Raw genomic sequence first — 21,014 nt, forward strand, 5'->3', positions numbered from 1 at the left:
AGAATTTGGAAATTTGAGAAATTGGAAATTTGAGAAATTGGAAGTTTGAAGAATTGGAAATTTGAGAAATTGGAAATTTGAGAATTTGGAAATTTGAGAAATTGGAAATTTGAGAAATTGGAAATTTGAGAATTTGGAAATTTGAGAATTTGGAAATTTGAGAAATTGGAAATTTGAGAAATTGGAAATTTGAGAATTTGGAAATTTGAAAAATTGGAAATTTGAAGAATTGGAAATTTGAGAAATTGGAAATTTGAGATTTTGGAAATTTGAGATTTTGGAAATTTGAGATTTTGGAAATTTGAGATTTTGGAAATTTGAGAATTTGGAAATTTGAGAAATTGGAAATTTGAGAGTTTGAAAATTTGATAATTTGAAAACTTGAAAACGTGAAAACTTGAAAACTTGAAACTTTGAAAATTTGAAAATTTAGAAACCTCGAATATACCTGTCTGAAAATTTTAAAATTTATCTTCATGGAAACCAACATCCTCTAACACAGAATTCCTGCCACTCCCACATTATCTCAATAAACCGTTCAAACTTATATCACATTGTTATCAGACATTTACTATATACATTCCGTTTCATTAAAATTCTTCACGCTCCCTGATTTTCGGTTGTCCATCGTCAAGACGAGGTTTCACATTAAACAGACCTCGTCGTAAATTTTCCAGTCAGTGATCACGTTGCATCGTGGTAATAAATCAGCCTCAAAACACGTCAGCTCTTTTCCGTATAAGAACACGAGCCAATGCCACTAGAATTCACTAGAGCCACTCAGAGAGTTATTCGCCTTTATTAATATCCATCGTCCACAGATGAGTTGAGCTGCTAACAAACCTTTATCAGAGCTCGAAAATCCTTTTCAAATATTTTCAAAACATACGATAAAGTAGCTCAGTTACTTTTCAAAACATTTGTCAAATTTTGGAGTGATTTTCTATATTTATTTTTCATTTTTTAATATTATTTGTTTATGTTTACTTTTGTATATTTGGTTTGTTGAGTTATGAGTGTTATTAATTATTAATTTTTTAAATTGTTTTAAGAATTTTATTAGCTAGTAATTTTTTAAGTTATGAACATTATTTATTATTACTTTCATAAATTTTTGTAAGAATAATATTAAGCATTAATTTGTTAAGTTATAAACATTATTAATTATTAATTAATAACATCTTTAACTATTAATTTTTTAAAGTATAAATATTATTAATTATTAATTTCTTAAATTAGTTTAAGAACATGATTAACTATTAATTTGTTAAAGTATAAATATTATTAATTATTAATTTCTTAAATTAGTTTAAGAACATCTTTAACTATTAATTTGTTAAAGTATAAATATTATTAATTATTAATTTCTTAAATTACTTTAAGAACATCTTTAACTATTAATTTGTTAAAGTATAAATATTATTAATTATTAATTTCTTAAATAATAAACATCATAAACACTAAAATTACCAAAAGTAACATTTGACCTATTCAAAAAATTTCTTCTTTAAATTTCATAGCTAATTAAAATGCTTTTTTAAAAATCTGGTTTTACATTAATTAGAATATAACAATGGTAACATTTGCATTACTTTAATAAATCCTGTTTAAAATTTTTAGATTTAAAAATTGTTCCTGGAGATTGGAACTGGAGGAAACGAGTTTTTTGCTGGGTTTTGTTAATGTTCACCTTTCAAATGGGTTTTTCATTAACTGAACTTCAATAAAATTGAATTTCCCGCCCACCATTCTTCCTCTTATTAAAAGACGAAGAAATCCATGCTGTAACCAGACCTTTTTACTGCTGATAGAAACCATTGTACGAACGAGGAACGTGTGGCGTTGATAGCAACCCCAGTTGTGTATTAGAAGATAGAAGAAAGTTCATAAATAGTATGGTAGAAAAAACTCTATAAATATTAAGACAGAAAAAACTTTATAAGTATCAAGGTTAAAAAAAACTTTATAAATATCAAGGTAAAAAATGCAAAAGTATGGTATAATTAGTATTATATGTATATGTATAATAGTAATGTTAAAGTATATTAAATATATATTTAATAAAATTCAATTCAATTTATTAATTATTAGTATGCTTCAATTAATAGTAGGTTGTCATAAAAATACTTTACATTAAATTTTTATAAAATACAAAATTTAATAAACAAATGTAATAAATTCATATTTATTTAATAAATAATGCAAAGTTAATAAACATTAACACATATTTTGCAGAAAATATGCTGTAGAATAATAAGGATTTTTATAAAAAAAATTTATTATATTATGAAACATTAATTTTAGGAATATTAACAATTTTTGTTAAAGAGTTTTATAAACAATCTACTCGTAAATATTTTTATTTGAAATAATTAAAATATTGATATTTATACAGTTGTTATATTTTATACGTATCATACTTCATATATTTATATTTCTTAAAAATAAAGAAATTGTAATAAAGTTATAATGAATGTAATAACTAATAGAAATTATAATAAAGTTGTATAAAGAACATTTATACTAACATTATATTCATAGCTCCATAAGTAGCAAATAACAATAACTAAAAGTAACAATAATTTATTTAATTAAACCAACTAAAAGCTTCAACCAAAAGTCATAATAAAACTATAACAATTTCTACAAACAATTTTAATAATTTCTAAATAACTCTCCACCCTACTTTTCCTCTAACCAGAGTGAATTACGCGTCAAAAGTCAAGTACGGCATTTTGAAGATACATGCGCCATTTTGAAGATACCTACGCCATTTTGAAGATACCTCTCACGGCTGTTTGTCCGTACACGACCCATGAAAAATAAGAATCGGTACAGGTGAGCATAAAGTAAGATGTTTCACCAATAAACTGAAGCATGCACCTATGAAATCTATTTTCTAATATCCAGCTGACCACTCCATTTTGTCGAAGCACTGAACGACAAATCTATGAAACTGAATCACGTCTATAGATTTATAAGTTTCTCAAATTTCATCCAATCCCGTCATCGCATTGTTCAGATTTATCGGCCTTCTTGGATGTTACCTGAATCGTAAAATTCTATCGTGAACTAAGAGAATCGAGGTAGAAAAGGGGTTTATCGCGACTGTAGTAACTTTGTGCAAACTTTTGTCTTGGATGAATATTTCTGGGGAATTAGTATTTAACGTAGTCAGGTATTCTTTTATGGGATGTGACAGTTTTTGTATAATTCTAGGATGGAGAGGTAAAAGCTCTTTATATATGACCTACTTATAATTTCCTGGAAGCATCGAGGACAATGGATATTGAATATAACGTAATGAAAGTTTGGAAATTGAGAAAGTTTAAAGCTAGAAAATTTTTGAAAGGCTAACTTTATACATTTTCACACAATTCAGTGCTTAAATTCTGAATTTTTTAATTTTATATAGTTGGGATTTTGAATTTTCAAATTTCTAGCTTTCTAAATTCTTAATTTCCCGATTTATAAATTTCTAAATTAGTTGCTCTCTAAATTCCTAATTCACAAATTCCTAAATTACTAAATTTGTAACTTTTTACATCCCTAAGTCTTCCATTTTTAAATATGCAAATTTCTAGCTTCCCAAATTTCTAATTTCTCAACTCCTAAATTACCAAATTTAAAACTCTCTAATCCCAAATTCCCTGATTTCTAATTCCCTCATTCCTAATTCCCCAATCTCTAATTCCCCAATTCCTAATTCCCCAATCTTTGATTCCCCAATCCCTAATTCCCCAACTCCTAATTTCCTAATCCTTAATTCCCAACTCCTAATTCCCCAATCCCTAATTCCCCAATCCCTAATTCCCCAATCCCTAATTCCCCAATCCCTAATTCCCCAATCCCTAATTCCCCAATCCCTAATTCCCCAATCCCTAATTCCCCAATTCCTAATTCCCCAATCTCTATTTCCCCAACTCCTAATTTCCTAATCCTTAATTCCCAACTCCTAATTCCCCAATCCCTAATTCCCCAATCCCTAATTCCCCAATCCCTAATTCCCCAATCCCTAATTCCCCAATCCCTAATTCCCCAATCCCTAATTCCCCAATCCCTAATTCCCCAATCCCTAATTCCCCAATCCCTAATTCCCCAATCCCTAATTCCCCAATTCCTAATTCCCCAATCTCTATTTCCCCAACTCCTAATTTCCTAATCCTTAATTCCCCAATCTCTAATTCCCCTATCCCCAATTCCCCAATCCCTAATTCCCCAATCCCTAATTCCCCAATCCCTAATTCCCCAATCCCTAATTCCCCAATCCCTAATTCCCCAATCCCTAATTCCCCAATCCCTAATTCCCCAATCCCTAATTCCCCAATCCCTAATTCCCCAATCCCTAATTCCCCAATCCCTAATTCCCCAATCCCTAATTCCCCAATCCCTAATTCCCCAATCCCTAATTCCCCAGCTCCTAATTCCCTAATCCTTAATTCCCCAATCCCTAATTCCTCAATCCCTAATTCCCCAATCCCTAATCCCTCAATCCCTAATTCCCCAACTCCTAATTTCCGAATCCCTAATTCCCCAAATCCTTAATTTCCTCCACCTAAAAATTTAACACAAAATCGCCTAATACAAAAACCCAATAAAATTCAATCAACCTACATATAAAAAGTAATTAAATCCCATTCATCTCAACGTAACGACGTTCAAACCACGAACCACGAAGTTTCAACGTCTAAAGTTACACTTCGCATTAAAAAAGCAAATCATAAATCGCATACACCGCAAGGATAGTTTAACTCGTAATGGATTTGACATTTAACGAACATAACCTCGCGTTGTAAACGTTTCCAAGTGACCTACATTGTTATAACTATGTAAAAACGATACGCTCGTGACTGGCATTCGCATTCGAAAAAAGTTCATCGTTATCGGTCTCATTATTCAGTTCTAATTACGGAACCTGGCCATCGAATTAGAACCACATACGAAAATTTCACTTTTATCGCTATAATTGTGTTATACGTGGAAAATTGTGTTGGATCATGCAAAATTATTACTGAATACGTTGATAAGTATCACACAGCAATTTGTTACTATTGTGATAATAAATTTTGTGATGAGTGATTAAGGGCTGTGCGTTTACGTTAGGCTCGAGTATCGATAGCTTTGGAGGTGAAATTTGAATGCCATAGAAAATGTCTGCCTACTCGAAAGACTAGTTTACAGCTCTCAAACCACATTGAGATGAAATGAATTATATTTAGGAAAATAATGAAGATAGCATAGGATCAATGTATACGATTACAAGCTGTCACCAAAGGGTGGAAATACAAAATATTAACATATGTTAATGTTATCTACAGCAGTAGTATCATAGTAGCTGATAGATTATACAGGGTGACTCACCACATTTTGCCATCTAAATTTGCGTCATTATTATTACTCATAGCAAACAATGTTTTAGATGAATATTTTGTGAAGGAGTATCAGCTGATGCAATAAAAAATATATGATTCCATTTAAAAATACATTAATGACCTTCATATGTTCTTTACACGGCCACCTACAAAAAAAATATAGCACCAGCATATGGCCCCCTCAAAATCATTCAACTTCATCTAAAACATTGTTTGCTACGAGTAATAATAATAACGCAAATCTAGATGACAAAATGTAGGCCACCCTGTATAATCAAAATTTTTACCAGGTCCATTTTACAGAAAACGTGAAAAATTCTGAAAATTCTTAGTGGTCCAGGGACTGAACATCTCGTCTGTAGCTACGTGTCAAATAGAGTAACATACCGATAACAATATATGACAGTATCTACGTACGTTCGCAGCATTGAGTCGAAGCTGATTTTGATTTAGAGTAATCGCGTGCTATTACTGAATGTCCAATAACATTATCGTACTTAACAGTCGATTGCGATCTGCGTTAATTAAATACTCATAACCGTTTCGCGAATAAGTTGACACGTATATGTTATCAATACGCTTTGATAATTATCGAGATTTAATGGGAAATACGCAGGGAGACATAATGAGCAATTAGAGTTGTGCAAAGACAATAACGGTGGATAATTAAGATACGTTTATTGTCAGTTTTTTTTCGTATCAGTGACATTCGATTTAATTAATATTGTTTTTGAAGGAAATGTCTGTGTTGATAGACATTATATTTATTTAATAGCTTTTTTTTTTTAACTTTTTAGTGAAATAATAAAAACAATGTTATATTGAAGTCGTTGATCATGGCAGTCGAGGTTTTAATAAAATCAATAATCAATGATCAATAATAATGTTGTTTTATTTTGTTCACATGGCAAATATAGAAATATAATTAACAAATAATTTAATCCAATGGATTTTTTGTTTTACACATATTTTAAAACAAGGGTATCATTTTCTATCGAGTTACGATGCAGTAAAGCGTTTGCGAATATGTTTAATAAACGGTGTTCAGTGAACAGTATGTTTCAATCCGCTATGCAGATGCACCATAACGCACATAATTTACCTCCAATTATAATATAACTGTATTACACTTTATGCACGCTCTTTGTCACATGAATCTTTTATATTGATGTAATATTGTGTGTATTAATCGAACTATGCGTGGTATTTATCAAATTAAATTTATTTTATGGCTGTACTGTGTGATTATTTTTAGTGAAAATAAAATAGGAAATTTTAGAAAATGATTATTTAATGAGTACGAGATTTTTATAATTTTTAAAATGTGTAAAATTAGTAAAATTAGTAAAATGAATAAAAAATAGAAAATTATTAAAATGAATGAAATTAATATAATTAGTAAATTTGGACAAATCCTTAAAATTAATTAAATTAGTCCAATAAGTAAAACTAGTAAAATTGGCAAAATTAGTAAAATTAGGAAAAGTAATAAAATTAGTAAAATTAGGAAAAGTAATAAAATTAGTAAAATTAGTAAATTTTCACAAACTATTAAAATTAATCAAATCAGTCTAATAAGTAAAATTTGAAAAATTAATAAAATTAGTAAAATTTGTAAAACTGTTCACATAAGCTTAAAACAGAAGTACATACATAACATAAAGGTAAAGCCTGAATTGCACCTAATTACAAATAATTTGAAAAGCAATTACACATCATATTTTTACAACACGTAAATAATTTAACTACGATCATACGAAACTGTAATAATTCTGTCGTATGCAGAAGGGGACCATTTAAGATCTATAGTCTAACCTCGTTCTCTCTGTCAAGAGCACAACTTCAAGTTTCGAGCGAGTAAAATTAATTAATTACATACTGCACTCGGGTTACTAATACTTCACTGAAATTATTCAATGATTACTAGAACATACTGTTAAGTATAGGAAATATTCATTTACTTACTATCATATGTGTATCTTGTTCCATCTATATATTTTGAAATTAAAAAATTGTTATCATTTATATGATTTGTACACATACGAACCATGTATGTATATGGGTATGTATGTATGTATGTGGGTATGTGTGTATAGGTGCATGTATGCATGATGTGGGTATGTATGTATGTATGTATGTATGCATGTATATATGTATGTATGTATGTATGTATGTGTGTCTGTATGTATAGGTGCATGTATGTAGTATGTATGTATGTATGTATGTGTGCATGTGTGTATGTATCTAGGTACGTATGTATGTGTGCATGTGTGTATGTATGTATGTATGTATGTATGTGTGTCTGTATGTATAGGTGCATGTATGTAGTATGTATGTATGTATGTATGTGTGCATGTGTGTATGTATCTAGGTACGTATGTATGTGTGCATGTGTGTATGTATGTATGTATGTATGTATGTATGTATGTATGTATGTATGTGTGCATGTGTGTATGTATGTAGGTACGTATGTATGTGTGCATGTGTGTAAGTATGTCTGTATGCATATATGTATGCATATATGTGGGTATATATATGTGTATGTGTGTGTGTGTGTATGTATGTATATGTATATGCATGTATGTGTGTATGTACCTTTACATGCATGTACGTTTGTATGCATATATGTATGTATGTATGTATACATATATGTGTGTATGTACCTTTACATGCATGTACGCTTGTATGCATACATGTATGTATGTATGGATAAGTTATGTTAACCTCACCTAACCTAACTTCCTCCATTGGCCATCCTCCTCAAATTCAGAAAGTTGTTTGTAAAGAACCTTAACCTAAACTAATCTCCAATTGATTATTAAAATTTTGATTAATACAAAACTCGAAAAGAAATTTCAAGAAACTAATAAACAATATGAAAATTTAGAAAAGTACCCATTCAACAAAACGATTTTAAATTTTCATAACACCATATATTATTCAATTCTCCAATATTTAAACAAGAACTGAGCAACGTTTGCAGTGTAGTAGATTTTGAATGCTTGTTGAACAACAGCCACAGGAGAGTTGTACTACTGTACTCTGCACTGATTGGTTTTCGCTTGAACAATAATTAACTTTTGGATAGTACACGTCCCTCTGAGATTCCCGAATAATAACTGGTTTTCATTTTTAAACTGTTATCCTTGTTACAAGTAATCCACCTAACAAAATAATATTTTGATCGATTTTGTTGTTTAGTGTATTTTCCATTTGAATAAAATATGTGTTAGAGAGTTTCAAGTTCTGTGATTTTATGGCAATATGAGAGAAGGTAATAAATGACTCTTTTCATCCTACTAAGCGAGTATGAACGAGAATTAATGATATAAGAGAAAGAGAGAGAAAATCGTAGACTTCGCTAAGAAATGTACCATTAATATCAATTGAGGAAATATGGGGCATTGATATCAAGTTTTAAAGTGTTTCTTATGGAGAAGGAAGATTAAAAATTGATTTGAAATCCCTAGAAACCAAAATCTCCAAATTTTCAAATTCCAAAATTCCCAAATTCCCAAATTCCCAAATTCCCAAATTTCCAATATCCTAAATTCCCAAATTCCCAAGTTCCCAAATCCTCAAATTCCCAAATTTCCAAATTCCCATATTTCCAAAATTCCAAAATCCCCAAATTCCCAATTTTTCAATTTTTCAATTTTTCAATTTTTCAATTTTTCAATTTCTAATTTTTCAATTTCTAATTTTTCAATTTTTTAATTTTTCAATTTTTCAATTTTTCAATTTTTCAATTTTTGAATTTTTGAATTTTTGAATTTTTCAATTTTTGAATTTTTGAATTTTGGAATTTTTCAATTTTTCAATTTTTCAATTTTTCAATTTTTCAATTTTTCAATTTTTCAATTTTTCAATTTTTCAATTTTTCAATTTTCCAATTTCCCAAATTCCCAAATTCCCAAATTCCCAACTTCCCAAATCCCCAAATCCCCAAATTCCCAAATTTCCAAATTCCCAAATACCTAACTTCCCAAATCTCCAAATTCCCAAATTCCCAAATCCCCAAATCCTCAAATTCCCAAATTCCCAAATTCCCAAATTTCCAATATTCAAAAATTTCCATATTCCCAAATCCCCAAATTCTCAAATCCCCAAATTTCCAAATTCCCAAATTCCCAAATCCCCAAATTCCCAAATACCCAACTTCCCAAATCTCCAAATTCCCAAATTCCCAAATCCCCAAATCCTCAAATTCCCAAATCCCCAAATTCTCAAATTCCCAAATTTCCAAAATTCAAAAATTTCCATATTCCCAAATCCCCACATTCTCAAATCCCCAAATTTCCAAATTCCCAAATTCCCAAATTCCCAAATCCCCAAATCCCCAAATCCCCAAATTCCCAAATTTCCAAAATTCCAAAATCCCCAAGGTCCCAAGTTCCTAAGTTCCCCATTTCCCAATTTCCCAATTTCCCAAATTCCCAAATTTCCATATTCCTAAAATTCCAAAATCCCCAAATTTAAAAATGTCAAAATCCCTAAAATCCCTAGAATCCAAAATCCTCATATTCCAAAACCCCCAAATTTAAAAATTCTCCAAATCCAAAATTCCAAAATTCCCCAAATCACCAAAACCCTCAAAATCCAAAACTCCAAGCTTCCAACTGCTAAATTCTCGAAACCCAACCCCTCACAACCACCGAAACTCTCAACTCTCGCAAATTCAATAACGTAAAACGAAAGAAGTCTCAATTCCGCTGTTTCTTCGAACTTACCTCTTCAACAACAGTGTTAAGCACGAAATCGAGGAAGGAAAAACGTGTCGATGAAACATTTAAAGGCGAATTAACATAGAATTGAAATGGAAGTAGAACAAGGGGAATGCAGCATCAAGGGCGTTGCTTTAGGAAACATTCAACTGAACAGAATTGATCAGGTCCTTTGTTTCTGGGACGTGAAATGCATCGAGTTCGTAAGTAGCAACGTGTGTATGCACTTTCTCACACGAACGTGTACAGAAGACATCAGGAAGTTCGCTGAAATTTCAGGTCAAGATACTGTCCATATAAAGCATCAAGTTGGGAGGAGCTGCTCCCTGTTTCTCGAAGTTTCGAGTGTCACTTGCTTGAGATATCAGATTTGCATATACGGAACCGTTGAAAAATGAGGATACATGTGCATTAGTGTAATTGCTTGGACTAATTGTAATTTATGGTTGAAATGATTCGTGGGGACTGGATACGAAAATCTACCATTTTGTTCAATTCATGTAAACTGTTTAAAAAGATGAATTTAGTTATGTGAAATTTATAAACGTGTTGAACATGATGAATTTAATGAAATCAATTAAATTAATGATTTTGATAAACATGATGTATTTAATGTATTTAATAAGTTTAATGAACATGATGAATTTAATGAAATTAATTAAATTAATGATTTTGATAAACATGATGTATTTAATAAATTAAATAAGTTTAATGAACATGATGAATTTAATGAAATTAATTAAATTAATGATCTTGGTGAACCTGATGTTTTTAGTGAACTTAATAAATTTAATGAACATGATGAATTTAATGAAATTAATGAAATTAATGATTTTGATAAACATGTTGTTTTTAATGAATTAAATAATTTTAATGAACATGATGAATTTAATGAAATTAATTAAATTAATGATCTTGGTGAACCTGATGTTTTTAGTGAACTTAATAAATTTAATGATCATGATGAATTTAATGAAATTAATTAAATTAATGATATTGATAAACATGTTGTATTTAATGAATTAAATAAGTTTAATGAACATGATGAATTTAATGAAATCATTTAAATTAATGATTTTGATAAACATGATGTATTTAATGTATTTAATAAATTTAATGAACATAATCAATTTAATGAAATTAATTAAATTAATGATCTTGATCAACATGATGTACTTAATGAATTTAATAAATTTAATGAACATGATGAATTTAATGAAATCAATTAAATTAATGATCTTGGTGAACCTGATGTTTTTATTGAACTTAATACATTTAATGAACATGATGAATTTAATGAAATTAATTAAATTAATGATCTTGATGAATCTGATGTTTTTAATGAACTTAATACATTTAATGAACATGATGAATTTAATGAAATTAATTAAATTAATGATCTTGATGAACTCAATATATTTAGTGAACTTAATAAATTTAATGATCATGATGAATTTAATGAAATTAATTAAATTAATGATCTTGATGAATTCAATATATTTAATGAACTTATCGAATTTAATAAAAGTAATGAAATAAGACTACCTACACTTCATAAACTTAATAAGCTTAATGTTAAAACAAAACAATAACAGCAATGCTAACTTGATGATCAAAAATAAAATTCTAAATTGTTTTTAAGTAAATTATACATACAACTGATTATAATAAAATAAGTGCAGATGGAAAGAAAACAATGGTGTTTCGAATGAATTCCAGCATTACATACGTTGCCAAGTAAAAATTACGAAAGCTTTCGGGAAAATTGAACTGCTGTTCGAAAGTCACCATTCAGAAATTTTCTGGTACAAGATACAATACATAACATTCTATGCTTAACGTAAGAATTTCATTCTTTAAAGAATTTTTCTGTATACTAAAACTTGTAGTGTATGTTGCTTTCATACATGTTCTTCATACATTTTTCTTCTTCCACATTTGCAAATGTAATAAATAAAACAAATTACTTGAAGACTCAAAACATACAAAATTAAATAACTTAAATATATTAAAAAATTAAATCGTTCAAGCAGTAAATTTATAGGTTAAAATTTTTCTTATGTCGATTACAGTTTTGTGTTATATATTGTCGATAAAAAATGATGGTTGTCAAATTAAAATTCATATCGAAAATATAATCGAGATTACGGATGTTTTGGTTTGATAAACTGAAGCCGAGAATTCGAATAAATCTCTTGAGATTGAAATTTAATGCACGGTGCTACCATTTTGGTATGCGCTTAAGAGATGATCTTCTATACTAACCTAAATTGTTTTATCTAAATTTACATTTTAAGCAATTTAATACCGTATGCTTTAGCGGAAAATGGAGCATATTCCTACAAATTGTGTTCAACATTTCAAGTATATGTATTTTGTGCTTTAACTCTATATTTAAAGGGAAAGTTTGTTTATAGCTGACGTTTTGTGTCTCAATAATTTTTGCTGTGACGATACTAAAATTTAACTGTTAGGTTAGGTTAGATTTATGTTAAATAATAAGTGCTATTAAATATAAATAAAATTGATAAAATTGTTATATGTACTCTTTTGAATTTAAAAATGTCAAACTTAATTAAATTTGTAATTTTGGATAATTGTATTTGATTTTTAATTCACGATATAGTAATTCAATTTTATTTATAATTTACAATATAGTAATTCAATTTAATTTATAATTTACAGTATAGTAATTCAATTTCATTTATAATTTACAATATAATTATTCAATTAAATTTTGTTATTTACAATATAATCATTCAATTTCATTTATAGTTTATAATATCATTAAACAACTTCATTTATAATTTACAATACAATAATTTATTTAAATATATTATTTACAATATCACAATCTAATTGAATATACAATTACTCTTTCTTCTAAAAAATCAGATTTCAAAACTTCTAATTTACCAAACTTGAAAAGAATTTGATTCGTCAATCCTCTTTCTCAGAACAAAGAACATCGCACCATGAAAGTAGGAAACCTTGTGAATCTCTCAATATATCACCAAATCCAGGAATTCCTTTTCCCGAGGCCACTGACAAAATAGCGAAAGTCCACTTTAACATCTCTACACATTCGAATGCTTCCAATAAAACTGTTTTCAAAGCAGATCTCACTGTTCTTTATTTTTCAATGCCATCAAAGCTCGGGTATATCGAAAGCCAAGTCATCAATATCCATTTGCCGTTCGCACTTCATCTCCGTTTCACTTTACGATTTACACGGTTTAAAGTATCATCGGTTGTTAACCCTTATTAGCCACATTTCACCAGAATAACATATCTAACATAGTAAGACGTTTAAGACCCCAATGTTAAAGGTTTTTATATTATTCATAAATAATATACCGATTTGAATTTATATCATTTGTAAGTAATATACTGACTTCAATTTATGTCATTTATAAATAGTATATTGTCTTAAATTTATATACTTTATAAATAGTATATCGACTTAAATTTATATCATTCATAAACAGTACATTGACTTAAATTTATATCATTCATAAACAGTATATTGCCTTCAATTTATTTATATTACACCATATCTAGTTTTCCGTTTATATTGTAATTGCAAATCAGCAATATCAGCGATTTCGACAAAATCAGCAATTTTTCACGAAAAACATCTCAGTCGCTATTAATTAGAAAGCAGGAAAGAGAGTAATCGTTTCGACCAACAAAATCAGTGCTTTTGCAATTTATCCGGCTGTGGCTGCCCGCTCTCTCGCGAATATTCAGTTTTTCTTTCGAAGTAAATTGAAAACCGTGCTATGAAATCTAAGCCGTGGTCCTCAATCGAATGACTAACCGTCACGGAGAACCTGCATGAAACTGTGTGTGATTTACTTTCGTTACCGTTACTTGGCACTGTTATGAACACCCAGATGCGTTCTGGACCTACAGGCGGTAAAAAACATAACTGATTTTCAAACGAATACAGAAACAGGACCTCGTTTATTGTTAGGCAAAATAGGGGTAGATTAGGAAAAACAGGTGTCTAACAATAAGATGGTAATCAAAAAGAGGAGTTTGTTAAAAATCACCCGTGGTTATTGTTATTTTAAAAAAGTTCTTGTTACGCAGAAATTGTACAGCAGTTTATGGAAATATCAGTATATTAATTACGGAAATTGTATATTGTTTTGTAGTATTATTTATTTGATTGTACATTGCTTTTATGGAAATGTGAATAGGTTAAGTGCAGACATTGTATAGCGACATCTTTGTAGAAATATAAATATACTCAACATAAAAATTGTGTAGAGGTGTTTTTTATAGAAATATGAATATAATTGAACATAAAAATTGTGTACAGGTATTATTAGTATTATTTATTTAATTGTACATTGTATTTATAGAAATGTGAATATGTCGAATGCAGACGTTGTATACTGACATATTTGTAGAAATGATGTGTCTGACATCAGGCTTTGCTATTGTGATGCAGTCACCTGACAATGGGATTAAGATTCATTCGTTGGCGAATGCTCGGCATCGGAATGTTTTCTCCGATCGATTGATCGAACTGTCGGCACCGACAGTGGCATCGGAATTTTAATCGGTTTTCCAATTGTCGGCAAATAGCGCCGTAGGCATTTTGATTAAAATTCGCGTTGTGGTTTATGTTCGCGTTTGAATTTCGATTCACGCGCGCTTTCGTGTCGCGTTGTTTATTTACGTTCTTGTGACACGAGGGTAAAAAATTGTACAACAGAGATGACGCGGGAAGAAAAGTATTTTGAAATGGTTTCTGCAATCAATTTTAGTTTCGAGGAGAAATAAGTCACTTTGGGGAAATTAGTGAAATTCTTTTGGTCATTGGAGGATTTATGAAGTTTGAGATTTTTGGTTTTTGGAGATTTGGGATTTGGGAGATTTGGGGATTTGGGGATTTGGGGATTTGGGGATTTGAGGATTTGGGGATTTGGGGATTTTGGAATTTTCGAATTTTGGAATTTGGGAGTTTTGAAACCTGGGGATTTTGGAATTCGGGAGTTTTGAAATTTGGGGATTTTGGAATTCGGGAGTTTTGAAATTTGGGGATTTTGGAATTCGGGAGTTTTGAAATTTGGGGATTTTGGAATTCGGGAGTTTTGAAATTTGGGGATTTTGGAATTCGGGAGTTTTGAAATTTGGGGATTTTGGAATTCGGAAGTTTTGAAATTTGGGAGCTTTGGAATTTGGAAGCTTTGGAATTTGGGAGCTTTGGAATTTAGGAATTTTGGAATTTGGGAGTTTTGAAATTTGGGGATTTTGGAATTCGGGAGTTTTGAAATTTTGGGATTTTGGAATTTGGAAGCTTTGGAATTTGGGAGCTTTGGAATTTGGGAATTTTGGAATTTGGGAGTTTTGAAATTTGGGGATTTTGGAATTCGGGAGTTTTGAAATTTTGGGATTTTGGAATTTGGAAGCTTTGGAATTTGGGAGCTTTGGAATTTGGGAATTTTGGAATTTGGGAGTTTTGAAATTTGGGGATTTTGGAATTCGGGAGTTTTGAAATTTTGGGATTTTGGAATTCGGGAGTTTTGAAATTTAGGAGCTTTGGAATTTGGGACCTTTGGAATTTGGGACCTTTGGAATTTGGGAATTTTGGAATTTGGGAGTTTTGAAATTTGGGAATTTTGAAATTAGGAAGTTTTGAAATTTGGAGACAGTAATTTTGAAATTTTTAAACTTTGGAAATTTCGAAATTTTTTAATTTTTACAGAACTGTCTAAAATACATGAAAGACGCCACATCGATTTTCCATTTCTGTCGACAACCATAAACTGTCCGATCATAATTTAACTGACACTGCTTCTGTTAATTATTCAGGTTAAATTTGACATTTTGAATCATACGGTGACCGATGATCGGTGATTTATCTGCTTCAACGGTGAAACTGTCGGATGTTTTACTTCCGGAAGAATGATCGACGCGGATGAGGGATATCGTTAATCAATGTATTAATAAAGTGAACAGAATAAGTTTAATATTATTACATTCTTAATTACTGTCCAAAATAATTCTACAAAGAATGTAGATTATAAAAAAACATGTATTCTTCATTTAAATAAAAGTTAACATTCATAAAAGAATTTCACTAATACATAATTTAAAATAAATAATGTTTACGGCATTTTGACGCTTTCATGCACTTCATAAACAAAATGGCTCCCAAAGAAACGCATTTAACCTAAAGAAACGCACTCTACTATACTCTCAAGTGTATATACGACAAACGCAACTATAAATCACTTCAGAATTCAAACTTTCATTTAATTCGTAATTTATATTTCACATTTCGTACTAATTTATAGCGAGAGCTCTATACGAATGTTTTAATTAATCCATCGAACCGTTTAAAGCGCAGTATTTTAAATGGCGGGCAAACGGTCATCCCCATATTTTCTCGCTATGATTCCCCTCTCTAAGACGGGTAATTAAATCCTCGGTATTACGTTGTAGTTAACTTTTCAATTTGTGTTTGCGTGTACTTCCTGTTTATGTTTATCTTATTTAGCGTTTAAACGGGTTCTTGTTTCGCGCTTCCTCTCAAGTGTTTGCCGAAGAAGTTCTCCTCGTAATCCCATTTCCTCCTTAATGTCGGCAAACAATTTCGATTATCTTTGCATGGAAGTTTATTTTACTGTTTCGCGGTCTTATTTCCATTCATTAATTCGAGTAATGGACGCAATTATTGATTTATTCAACTCTCGGTGGAATATGCTGTAGCCTCGTTCGCGTGTATCGTACTCTACACAGTATGTCGGAAAAGTAACGGAACTTTTTAAATTTAAGGAAAACTAGCGCCATTTAAAACATGTTATCTGAAAACATACCTCCCCTACAAAACACAACAATCATTATTGGAATCGAGCAACGAATTGTAAACTTATAGCGTTTAATGCGACAGAACCTTTCGTCACCGTGTTACAAAATCACGGGCAAGCGCAACAAATTGCGAGCGTTGAATATTGCGAGGATTTTATCAAAACAGCCAGACGAAACTGTACATTCCTGGAATCAATTGTAACTAGTGATGGGACTTGGTGCTTCAAGTATGAACTTCGAACAAAGCGCCAAAGTGCTACGTGGAAATCTCCAGGCTCTCCAAAATCAAAAAATTGCGATTCCAGAAGTCCCTCGAGAAGACAATGTTAATTTGCTTTTACGATTCTAAAGGAATTATACTTCGGGAATTCGTTCCACAGGGACAAAATGTTAATGGCGAATATTATCTGGGTGTTATGGAACATTTGTGGAAGAGGATCGTTCGTGTGAGGCCCGAATATCGAGCGCCGGAAGTTGGTTTCTGTTGCATGGTAACCATGTCACAGAACTGACTGTTCGTGAATTTTTGGCGAAAAAATAAGTCTGTGTGCTCCAACCTCCGAATTCGGCTGACTTATCTCCATGTGACTACTTCCTTTTGCAAAACTGAAATTTTTCAAAACTGAAATTAGCTGTAAGAAGAACGTTTTATGACGCCGTTACACAAGTCCAAGCAGCTGTAACAATGCTGTTTGAAATAAATAAATAATTGTTTAAATCAAAAGTTAAATTATGTTATGTACCTGATTAAGTAAATGTTGCTATAAATTCTTTTGAAAGTCGAATAAAGAGATTCAGGTTTAAGAACAATTCAATTGTAATATCATTATCAAAGTTTACGGATCCAGTTCAATCTAACCGAGACGTTCGAAAGCTTATCGTTTGTTTCCATTCGAGAATTGAACAGCTTGACAGGCGACAAGGAAAGCATTTCCCACGAAACCATCGAATGCTCAGCGAATGAAAAATTACTGACAAACAATTCAGCTTCGCAACTTTTCCCAAGAGCTCTTGTTATCTTCCTGTCAATAATTTCACTGGGGATGATAACAAATTTTCGCCAAATATGAATGGATTGAATTTTTGAACTTTGGGACTGGGACACCTGAGGATTTTAACATTCTTTAATTTTTTGTGAGTTGAGGTATTTGAAATTTTTTAATTTTGTTGATTTAAGGTAATTTAAACTTGTTATTTTTTGTGATTTAAGGTTTATTTAAATTTGTTAATTTTTGTGATTTTATATTACTGCAAACTTTTTATTTTTTGCAATTTTGTGTGATTGAAATTTTGTAATTTTCTGTAATTTTCTGTAATTTAAATTTTATATCTTTTTTGAGATTTTAGGTAATTGAAATTTTATAATTCTCTGTAATTTTAAGTACTTCAAATTCTTTAATTGTTAAACTTATGGATTTTACTTTACCTTCCAGATTTTTAAATATTTCAACTTGAAAATTGTTAAGTTAAAATACTTTTATATTTAAAAATACTTTAACTTCAAGCTTCTGAATTATTTTACCTTCTAGATTTTTAAATTGTTCACCCTGAGAATTGTTAAGTATTTTCAAACTTTTTAAATATTTCACCCTGACGATTTTTAACTTGTTTCCCTTCGGTACAGTTAAATATTTTAACTTCAGTTTTTTCAATATTTTACCTTGAAACTTTTAAAGCACTTTAACTTCACTTTTAAATTGTTCATTTCGAGAATTTTTGAGTATTTTCAAACTTTTTAAATATTTCACCCTCACAATTTTTAAATTGTTTTTCAGAATTGTTAACTATTTTATCTTCACGTTTTTTCAATTTTACCTTCAAGCTTTTAAAGCACTATAACTTCCCTTTTAAATTGTTTATTTTGAGAATTGTTAAGTATTTCCAAACTTTTTAAATATTTCACCCTCACGATTGTTAAATATTTCCACTCCAGAATTCTAAAATACCCCCGAATTTCCCCGTATTCAAACTTCCGTACAGAACGAAATAAATCACGAGGCAAAAGAGGTAAGCTTATCGTTTCCGAAAGTAGATTTCGGCACAAAAGTTTTGGGAGATTATGCATCATAAAGTACAAAAAGGTCTTGAAATTCCAGCAAGTAATAGCATAAGTAAGGGACGTAGAATGCCGTAACTAGCGTACTAAGGCGGTTTCCAAAGCTCGGCAGAATCAGATAACAAATGGAAATTGGTTCCTGCGGTAATGCATATCCGTATGGAAGACGGAAAACGATCCTCGCCGAGATACCATCACCGCCAACAGGTCGCATTAACGGTTCAGAGATCGACTGAATAATTGCCCCCGCTTTTTGCTGCATGCAGAAAGGAGATCGCCTTCGAGTGAAGCACCTTGAAGCTCATTAAAGTGCACCCGAGCGTTTGCTTGCTTCATACAGGAATAATGGCGGTCTAGGTTAGACGCAAATCCCCATCGTGCAATTACACCATAGATAAATTAAGCTTTTACGTGGCAAAAAAGACTTAGCCAGATTTCTTGAAGATTTCAAGGTCCTCAAGCTTTTGTACATAACATGTGTAACATACACTACCGTCCATAAGTATCCGGACACTTGGTTTCGTTACATAAAACATAGTTGAACTTTGTACGAAAGGTATTTAGGGTTATCATATCATTTGTAATAATTATTATTATCTTTTTTGAGGTGTCATAACGTAATAGAATTAATTTTTAAGTACAAATTATACAATGAAAGTGTGAAAGTAAAATTCATGTCCAGAAGTACAAAGTCCAAATTTGTGAATCTAATGAAACGCTTTCGATTCTAAAAAAAATTTTAATTTCTACTGTGTTTCATTTCTATGGTGCAGAACGTATTCAGAGGGTTCTTCGATATGTTTCAAGTGTTTGTAAACTGTTGGTGGATGTTTAGGTTCCCTCAATGGAGACAAGAATGGAGGTAACGCTACGTACTCGACAGTTTCGGTTTAGTTCGTCTGTAGCTTCTTTTCCATCGAGATATGAGTTCCAAACGAGAATTATCAATCGAAAAACGTTCCAGTATTCTGACCTTCGTAGAAAAAAAAATCGATTTTAGCTACTGTTGCAGATACACGAATAACTTTCATGCAACGCGAATGCATATTTTGTTTGTGTCCGGATACTTATGGACGGCAGTGTATGTTGGCGTCAGCTAATTGTGTGCAGCGTCAGCACTGAGGATTAAGGGACAATCAATATGAAATTTGATGGACCTTTTATATTTATCGGGTGGAGATAACCTTCAGTATGTTTACTACCCTAGAAATTCAACAAAATGGAGGAGGAGTTTTAACATCGAGTGACTCATGTTACAGTTCAAATGTGAGGAACCTAAATTTGCATAAACTTCCAATACCAACTTGTATAATTGAAGATAAATTCAAAATATACCTAACATTTCAACGTTCTTTATTTATCTTAACTCGCACTATTTTCACGAGTCCGACTCGTGAGGCACTCGAACTTCAGCTGTGATCAATTTCACTCGAATTTTGAATACGCTTCAATTTGGAGTTCAAGTCCAACTATTTGCACAGTCGATTGATACCAAATTGACATAACATTTCAACTTTCTTTGTCTGTTTTAATATTGTAGCTGTGATCAGTTCTGACTGACGCACCCGACAAATAAATCATAGGGTAAGTTAACTGCAGTTATTAGGTAGTGAACCGCCAAAAAACTTGTTGATAAAGGTTAATATTTACTGGCATTACAATTTTTAAATAATGAATTGTAACTTTTTAAAGAATGCCGTCAGCAATATTAAGCGACGATTAAACGACGCGTGGACTCATTAGGATTCCCAGCAAGTGACTATAAGTGGACTGTATCTGAGAATTTCACTTCGAACGACTGGAGTTTTGCTATGTATTTGACCGATGTCTCTTCGAAGAATTTTTACGTTTTGCTGGACGTATTTTTGTGACGTTGAGGTAAACAGTTTCTTTTGGTTTAGGTAAAATTCGAGTGGGATCAATATCCTATTACACGTGTAATTTTGTTTTACTCTGAGTAATACAAGTTCCCGATTTGTGCTCTTAAATTGATTAAATGGAATATTGGTCATATTTTCCCTATTCGCTGACCAGTCT

At 30.9% G+C, this 21,014-nt stretch overlaps 1 protein-coding gene across 6 annotated transcripts in view; it reads right to left on the reverse strand.

The window, feature by feature from the left end:
* Positions 1–21,014, reverse strand: part of LOC100875715 (Tachykinin-like receptor at 99D) — a 154,128-nt gene that overhangs the window by 27,928 nt on the left and 105,186 nt on the right. The gene's annotated exons all lie outside the window — the stretch shown is intronic.

This window comes from Megachile rotundata, chromosome 13 (genome assembly GCF_050947335.1).
Source record: "Megachile rotundata isolate GNS110a chromosome 13, iyMegRotu1, whole genome shotgun sequence".
In the NCBI taxonomy this organism is placed as follows: domain Eukaryota; kingdom Metazoa; phylum Arthropoda; class Insecta; order Hymenoptera; family Megachilidae; genus Megachile; species Megachile rotundata.